The sequence below is a fragment of the Alosa pseudoharengus genome, unplaced genomic scaffold (genome assembly GCF_046254945.1).
Source record: "Alosa pseudoharengus isolate Yale_2024_CS ecotype anadromous, Long Island Sound unplaced genomic scaffold, YU_APseudo_1.1 YU_APseudo_1.1_scf_1, whole genome shotgun sequence".
Taxonomy (NCBI): Eukaryota; Metazoa; Chordata; class Actinopteri; order Clupeiformes; family Clupeidae; genus Alosa; species Alosa pseudoharengus.
The window spans coordinates 22,952,737-22,962,086 of record NW_027468564.1 but is presented as its reverse complement, the minus strand read 5'-3'; the positions used below and the strand labels follow the sequence as shown (position 1 = coordinate 22,962,086).

Genomic DNA, 9,350 nt, shown 5'->3' with positions numbered 1-9,350 from the left:
ATGTGTGTTGTAAAGTATCTAGACGCTGTCCTCACAAAACCTACGGATTAACATTTAGCCATTTTTCAATTTTTAGCCAAAAAACACACTTATGTTGTTCCGATCAGCATGAAATCAGACTATGTTGAACAACGCGAGATTACAAACAATCCGGGCTCAGTTTGGAGTCGGTGGATTATTCCCAGTAGGAGGTAAATGGTTTGAAACGTACAGGGTTTCCCCGTTCTGGTGCGATAATGCTGCATGCTACAGGGACAGGAACAAGATGCACGGCACCGCCTTGAGGCCCCCGAGAAATGTTCCAAAGGAGGGATCTCTGAGACACCCCCACAAAAAAACACAATGGAAAAACTTCAAAAAAATTGACCTCTCCCACTTCAGAGGTAGAGTTGTGGGTGGTAGCATCGAGCTAGGAGGCTGAAATTCAAGTCAGACCTTTTGCACATGGCCTACATGGAGAGTGCCAAGTTTAATCTCTCTAGCTGTAAAGTAAAGCGTTGTGTCTGCAAAAAAATCCTTTTTGACGAATTAAACTAGCATCCATAAATCGCTGTTTGTGGCACGACAGCTACGCATACGTGTGTTTGAGGATAATATAGCAGTCGGGTAGCAATGTAGCAGTCAGGTATGTAGCACCAACACCTGACTGTTATATACACTGATGTCTGTCAATGTGTGTTGTAAAGTATCTAGACGCTGTCCTCACAAAACCTACACCTGACTGTTTCATACACTGATGACTGTCACTGTGTATTGTAAAGTATCTAGACGCTGTCTTCACAACACACATTGACAGTCCACAGTGTGTGTAACAGTAAGGTGTAGGTGCTTACTACAGACACACCCTACAGACATTTACCTTCTCTGTTGAATCCTCTAATGCAAGATTGGCCAAAGAGGTTTGTTGCTGCTCAGTGTCTGGAGTCATCTGCAAAACATGAAGCAAGCATTTTTATGAGGAATAATTTAATGATGGGTGTGTTACAATATAATGTCTGTATGAATTAACATAGCTTTGTGAAAGGGGTTCTGTACTGCAGTACAAGAAAGAGAAGAGAAGACAATGATGCCCATGTTGAGTTCACATCCAACCTACAAGTCTGATAGGATCTAGTGTGTACATACGCCTATGGATGTATCTGTGTGTAGATACTTTACAAAACACATTCACAGTAATCAGTAGGGGTGGGTGATATGGACAAAAAATAATATCTCGATATTTTGGTGATTTTGACGATAACGATAATTAGTCGATATCCTTTAAAAAACTGTTTTTAAAAGTCCAAGTTACTTTACAGCTCATTATTTATGAATAGCATCATTAGAATAATAACCAATAACCTAACCTGTGACTTTTCTAACCAAACCAATGCATTGTCACTCTATGACACATTTCCAATTCTGCCCCCACTTGTGTGTGTGGCAATGACATGGTCTAGCCAGCTACATTACAGAGGATAGATAGGCCTGACCGTTTCCCAAGAGAAAGTCTGAAGCTGAAGTTCCTTTCAAACTTTTACTTAGGTTTCACTGTAAAACTAAGCAGACCTTTCAGAATAGAAACTAATGCATTAGCTTAAGGCTAATGTATATGACAAATCCCATAGAGATGCTAACGGTTAGCATAATCGCTAAAAGTTGATATTTAGAGCGAACTTTAGTCCATTTACAAAAAGGTAACATAAGAAGATTTCTTTTGCAACTGACTATTAAAATACTCAAAGGCTAGCCTAATGTTTACATATAATACCGTGACATTAACTCATCAATGCCACTTGAACAAAGTAGCAGCACAAAATAAACATTAGGCCTGCGTATGACAACGTGGACCACTAGCAATCACGTGACTTGCTCTCCTGCAGCCAAGGGCTTCTCTCGCATACACCTCCTGGCTTAGTGAATGTATGGGGGTTCAATGCGTGATTTCGAGTGTTTTCCCCCTAAGTAATTTAAATACTTGATAATGTCAATTTGCACATCGTTAAAACAGCAATCACGATATTATCGCAGACGATATATATCGCCCACCCCTAGTAATCAGTGTGTGTAGCAGTCAGGTGTAGCAGTCAAGTATAGCAGTCAGTGTGTAGCAGTCAGGTGAAGTTGTTAGGAAGACAGCGTGTAGATGACTGTTATATACACTGATGACTGTCAATGTGTGTTGTAAAGTATCTAGACGCTGTCCTCACAAAACCTACACCTGACTGTTACAGTCACTGATGACTGTCAATGTGTGTTGTAAAGTATCTAAACGCTGTCCTCACAAAACCTACACCTGACTGTTACATACACTGATGACTGTCAATGTGTGTTGTAAAGTATCTAGACGCTGTCCTCACAAAACCTACACCTGACTGTTATATACACTGATGACTGTCAATGTGTGTTGTAAAGTATCTAGACGCTGTCCTCACAAAACCTACACCTGACTGTTACAGTCACTGATGACTGTCAATGTGTGTTGTAAAGTATCTAAACGCTGTCCTCACAAAACCTACACCTGACTGTTACAGTCACTGATGACTGTCAATGTGTGTTGTAAAGTATCTAGACGCTGTCCTCACAAAACCTACGGATTAACATTTAGCCATTTTTCAATTTTTAGCCAAAAAACACACTTATGTTGTTCCGATCAGCATGAAATCAGACTATGTTGAACAACGCGAGATTACAAACAATCCGGGCTCAGTTTGGAGTCGGTGGATTATTCCCAGTAGGAGGTAAATGGTTTGAAACGTACAGGGTTTCCCCGTTCTGGTGCGATAATGCTGCATGCTACAGGGACAGGAACAAGATGCACGGCACCGCCTTGAGGCCCCCGAGAAATGTTCCAAAGGAGGGATCTCTGAGACACCCCCACAAAAAAACACAATGGAAAAACTTCAAAAAAATTGACCTCTCCCACTTCAGAGGTAGAGTTGTGGGTGGTAGCATCGAGCTAGGAGGCTGAAATTCAAGTCAGACCTTTTGCACATGGCCTACATGGAGAGTGCCAAGTTTAATCTCTCTAGCTGTAAAGTAAAGCGTTGTGTCTGCAAAAAAATCCTTTTTGACGAATTAAACTAGCATCCATAAATCGCTGTTTGTGGCACGACAGCTACGCATACGTGTGTTTGAGGATAATATAGCAGTCGGGTAGCAATGTAGCAGTCAGGTATGTAGCACCAACACCTGACTGTTATATACACTGATGTCTGTCAATGTGTGTTGTAAAGTATCTAGACGCTGTCCTCACAAAACCTACACCTGACTGTTTCATACACTGATGACTGTCACTGTGTATTGTAAAGTATCTAGACGCTGTCTTCACAACACACATTGACAGTCCACAGTGTGTGTAACAGTAAGGTGTAGGTGCTTACTACAGACACACCCTACAGACATTTACCTTCTCTGTTGAATCCTCTAATGCAAGATTGGCCAAAGAGGTTTGTTGCTGCTCAGTGTCTGGAGTCATCTGCAAAACATGAAGCAAGCATTTTTATGAGGAATAATTTAATGATGGGTGTGTTACAATATAATGTCTGTATGAATTAACATAGCTTTGTGAAAGGGGTTCTGTACTGCAGTACAAGAAAGAGAAGAGAAGACAATGATGCCCATGTTGAGTTCACATCCAACCTACAAGTCTGATAGGATCTAGTGTGTACATACGCCTATGGATGTATCTGTGTGTAGATACTTTACAAAACACATTCACAGTAATCAGTAGGGGTGGGTGATATGGACAAAAAATAATATCTCGATATTTTGGTGATTTTGACGATAACGATAATTAGTCGATATCCTTTAAAAAACTGTTTTTAAAAGTCCAAGTTACTTTACAGCTCATTATTTATGAATAGCATCATTAGAATAATAACCAATAACCTAACCTGTGACTTTTCTAACCAAACCAATGCATTGTCACTCTATGACACATTTCCAATTCTGCCCCCACTTGTGTGTGTGGCAATGACATGGTCTAGCCAGCTACATTACAGAGGATAGATAGGCCTGACCGTTTCCCAAGAGAAAGTCTGAAGCTGAAGTTCCTTTCAAACTTTTACTTAGGTTTCACTGTAAAACTAAGCAGACCTTTCAGAATAGAAACTAATGCATTAGCTTAAGGCTAATGTATATGACAAATCCCATAGAGATGCTAACGGTTAGCATAATTGCTAAAAGAGCGAACTTTAGTCCATTTACAAAAAGGTAACATAAGAAGATTTCTATTGCAACTGACTATTAAAATACTCAAAGGCTAGCCTAATGTTTACATATAATACCGTGACTTTAACTCATCAATGCCACTTGAACAAAGTAGCAGCACAAAATAAACATTAGGCCTGCGTATGACAACGTGGACCACTAGCAATCACGTGACTTGCTCTGCTGCAGCCAAGGGCTTCTCTCGCATACACCTCCTGGCTTAGTGAATGTATGGGGGTTCAATGCGTGATTTCGAGTGTTTTCCCCCTAAGTCAATTAAATACTTGACAATGTCAATTTGCACATTGTTAAAACAGCAATCACAATATTATCGCAGACGATATATATCGCCCACCCCTAGTAATCAGTGTGTGTAGCAGTCAGGTGTAGCAGTCAAGTATAGTAGTCAGTGTGTAGCAGTCAGGTGAAGTTGTTAGGAAGACAGCGTGTAGATACTTTAGGGTCCGTGTCCACTAAAGAAGCTATTTATACAGAGAGCGCTCAAAAACTCATTTTCTGAGCACTTCGTTCTAGTCTTTACTGTTGCTAGGTTGCCAAAACTGTCTGTCAGCACGTCATTTCTAGAATGTTGCACCTAGCTAACGGAAAAGGCAGCAATCATTCAGGACTCAGCTGATCAAATGACCTCGACAGACAAAACAAGTTCACGTGGGATTTCAGTGAAGTCCATCCCTCTAGGAAATTACAGTTTACACTTTGTTTAATGTGGACTTTTTATATTTATTTTTATATTTGACTGGGCTGAAGGAAGTTTTCCCCTGCAACTCACCAGACAGTGTTGACAATGTATGTCCTGCCCCTTCCTCGATTTTAATTGGCTAGGAAGACAGAAGTGACATTGACAAGCCCAGCACTGTTCTAAAAATTGAACGATTTCAACTTGTAGCGTTCTGAGCGCTGCAGTAAAAAGACATTTACACCAACGGCTTTTTTTCCTCTGAAGGCGCTCATCGCTGTAAACTGTGAAACTCAGAGGATTTCTATTTAAAAATAGGTGCTGCCAGCGCAAAAAAAACGCATTTGGTGGACACAGGACCTTATAACACACATTGACAGTCATCAGTTGTAAAGTATCTAGACGCTGTCCTCACAAAACCTACACCTGACTGTTACATACACTGATGACTGTCAATGTGTGTTGTAAAGTATCTAGACGCTGTCCTCACAAAACCTACACCTGACTGTTACATACACTGATGACTGTCAATGTGTGTTGTAAAGTATCCAGACACTGTCCTCACAAAACCTACACCTGACTGTTTCATACACTGATGACTGTCACTGTGTGCTGTAAAGTATCTAGACGCTGTCTTCACAACACACATTGACAGTCCACAGTGTGTGTAACAGTAAGGTGTAGGTGCTGTGTGGACAACGTATAGATACTGTACAACACATATTGACAGTCATCAGTGTGTGTAACAGTCCAGTATAGCAGTTAGTGTCAAGCAGTCAGGTATAGCAGTCAGTGTGTAGCAGTCAGGTGAAGGTGTTATTTAGATAGTGTCTATAACTTCTGTTTGCTGCTAGCTATACGGTGCCGTCATGATTCAGGAGTGATGACATCATTGCGCTGACCTTGAAGTTCTCCCAAGCGCAATTCCGCCGTACATTATAATAATCCTTTTTATCCACCTAGAAAATCGCTACGTTTTATTTTGTGTAACCATACTTGATGAGTGCAAAGACGAGATATTTATGCATCAACTCGTTTAAGATAAGAAAAATGGTGGTGTGTTCCTTTAAGATTGAATTAAGCATTGTGCCTTTTTATATATCTTCTTGTATCACAATAGTGGTTTATTGTTTGTGTTATTTTTTTTACTGTGTAGCTACCTTGCCCTACACTGGAAATCCAGAGTTCTCGCGAGAGCACAATGGAATTGTCTCTGCGAGACACTCTGGCAAAGAGCAATGATGCATGTTACTTTTACCCCAACATTTCGGGGAACCAGCTAAACTGATGAAGACAGCACTGCAGCATTGGAGGACAGTACACATTGGTCGTAGTGTTATCAGATTGTGTCGAAGTCCGAAATCATTCAGAGTGAACATGGTCTAGTGTTATCCAATTGCGTGCAGTGAGATTTTTAAATGCATGCTTGTTGCCGCCCCTCGAGTTGGGCCATTACATTGTTCTTGTTGTTTTAATACTAGATTTACATGGTCAATGGGTCCTATTGTTTAGTCTTGCAATGCTACTGGATAGTAAATGTGTATAAAGATCTGCCCATCTGGCCGTGAACTCACACAACCTGAAGATTTTACCAGAATAAGCAAGTGTGTGTATGTAGATCATGTGTATGTCTCTTTGTGCATGCTGAATTTCCTATGAGATCATATCTTAAGCCTGTATTACTCACCTTTGTATGAGTTGATGTATTTCACATCTTTCGACAAGGACGAGAAATACTTCGCCTCATCGATGGGTTTTACCACTCTCCTCCGGGACCTTAGAGTTGCCATCTCCTACAACAACCCAAAGATAATGTTTACAACACACATTATTTAGACAGTTCAGTGTTGTCTAATGCACTTTTGATGTGCTACGTTTTCACTCTCTCAATCACACTGTAGCTTTCATCAAGTGAGAAATTCCAACCATCATAAGATGCTAATTTACATTTGTGAGGATTTCGATATACACATATGCATCTACGATAATGACGACTTCAGAACATAAGCGGTTGCACCGATTGCAATTTCAATTTTCTGAGCCGATACCGATTAATGGATCATCCAAGCACATGGAGGCTAGCTGCAGCATGCCAGACAAAGCAATATTATATCTGTCACTACCGCTGTCACTACCGCTACCGCAATGAATCGCGAGTGCTAGACATTAGGCCGCCTACACAGACTGTTTTGCTTACAGTTATGAACACCGGTGAATTAGGTGTGTCTAAAGACTGCATATATGCTGACGGTGTGCATAGTGTGAAACAGAATTAAAATCGCGGAGCTCATCAATGTTGTCTGCCAAACAGACGCACCTAGACAGTTCACGGTATTTGGCTATGAGGAGTAGAGTAGGCTAGTGTAGCTTCACAACAAGAACGAAATTGAAGTAGCATAACTGCAGCAGGAAGAGAGATTTTGTTTGATGTTTGACTCCTGAATGAACATTTATCTCGAGTGCTATACATTTAGGCCGCCTACACACTCACTGTTTACCATGGCCAATTACGTGAAAACCGTCGGATTCCGGGGTACATCTCTAGTTATAAGAACACGGTGCCCACGAAATTATCAAATTCACTGCTATCACTCACTAGCCTCCTTTCACACTAACAATTCAATCTGACAATAATATGTCCACAGTCAGGTAGTTAATCCATCAGTCACAAGTCTATCAACCTCAAATAACCACATGTCTGGCCATTTTGTAAAAAGCTAGTAATCATATTAATATTTTATTTTTTGCTAAACAGTATGCTAACTAGCTAACAAGATTCTACATTTGCTAAATGACAACTCGTGCTGAATCTCAGTCACTCATGTGCTTTATATGGATTCAAATAATATTGTATTCAAGTAAAATAAACTGTTTGTTCCTTAACGTTACCCAAACACTGGATAAACGATAAAGCCAAGGCCACGAGCTAATAAGCGAATTAATGCTGGTGCTAGCTCAACACTTGAGCATGTATCTAGCATTTGGCTCCACCTGGGTAATAGCTAATCCTGCTAGTATTTCTAAAGTTAATGCTTTTTGAGCAACGTTGCCGGGCAATGATATGACAGGATCCTAACATGCTGATTAGATGATCGATCACAACAAGTTGCGTGAAGATTTAAGATATCTGTATACAACTTTGTTGATGAATATCAATGGGAAAGTGCTCAAACAACATCGTTGCTCAAAAAGTTGCCCTGTGTATCATTAGTTAGCCTTAAGGTTAACCAGTTTGACAACAATAAAATAACTTTTCGAATGCTTTATTGCTTTAATCATTCGTCGCTATAATAATAAAGTTGGTAAATCACCTCCTAGTCTTTTAGTTAACCTTTACATTTTAGTTAAATCATCAGTGTTACCTGCACATGTCTCTTCCTCCAAGTCAGTGTGAACCGAGCGTGTGAGAGTTGATCCGATGCTGAGGGGAGGGTTGTCAGCCAATCAGAAGCTCCGCTGTGTGAATTATTCATGAGGTGTATAGTACCACTTTTCACCACCAGTAGCGCACTTTTATACACTGATTATACACAAAAATCGATAATTGTGAACTATACAGACATTTTGGGAAAAGGCAATTTTTGGGTTGTCTCTACCTATAGAAACATTTCTGCGCTGTTAGAACTATGAGACACAAATTGATAATTCTGAACTATACAGACATTTTGGGGAAAAGCAATATTTGGGTCCTAGAAACACTTCTTCGCTGTTAGAATAATGAGGACTCTGACCCTGTCCTCATAATCGAAAATGTCTGTGTAATGTTGGTATGTATTCAGGTGACATGTCTGCTTAAACCATAATGACAAACACACACACACAGATAGATAGATACACACACACACACACAGATAGATAGATACAGACACACACACTCACACACAGATAGATAGATACAGATACACACACACAGACAGACACAGAAAGACACAGATAGATAGACAGACACACACACACAGACACACACAGATCGATAGATACACACACACGTTCACACACACAGACACACACACACACAAACACACACACATACACACACAGATAGAGAGACAGACACACACACAGAAACACACACACACACACACAGATAGATAGATAGATACATACAGACACAGACACACACACACACACACAGATAGGTAGATAGACACACACACACAGACACACACACAGATAGATAGACACACACACACACACACACACACACATATAAACACACACACACAGACACACACACACACACACACACACACACACACACACACACACCCACACATACATAGACACACACACACACACACACACACACACACACACAGATAGACACACACACACACACACACACACATATAAACACACACACACAGACACACACACACACACACACACACACACACACACACACACACACACACACACATAGACAGATACACACACACACACACAAACACACACACACACA

The 9,350-nt window shown here is 40.5% G+C and overlaps 1 long non-coding RNA gene across 1 annotated transcript; it reads right to left on the bottom strand.

Moving 5' to 3' along the window:
• Positions 1-771: 771 nt before the first annotated feature.
• Positions 772-8,622, bottom strand: LOC143123258 (uncharacterized). The gene is made up of 4 exons (XR_012986813.1): positions 8,251-8,622; positions 6,576-6,681; positions 3,389-3,457; positions 772-928 (listed from the first exon to the last, which is right to left on the bottom strand). It is a non-coding gene; the product is annotated as an uncharacterized LOC143123258 (long non-coding RNA).
• Positions 8,623-9,350: the final 728 nt, after the last annotated feature.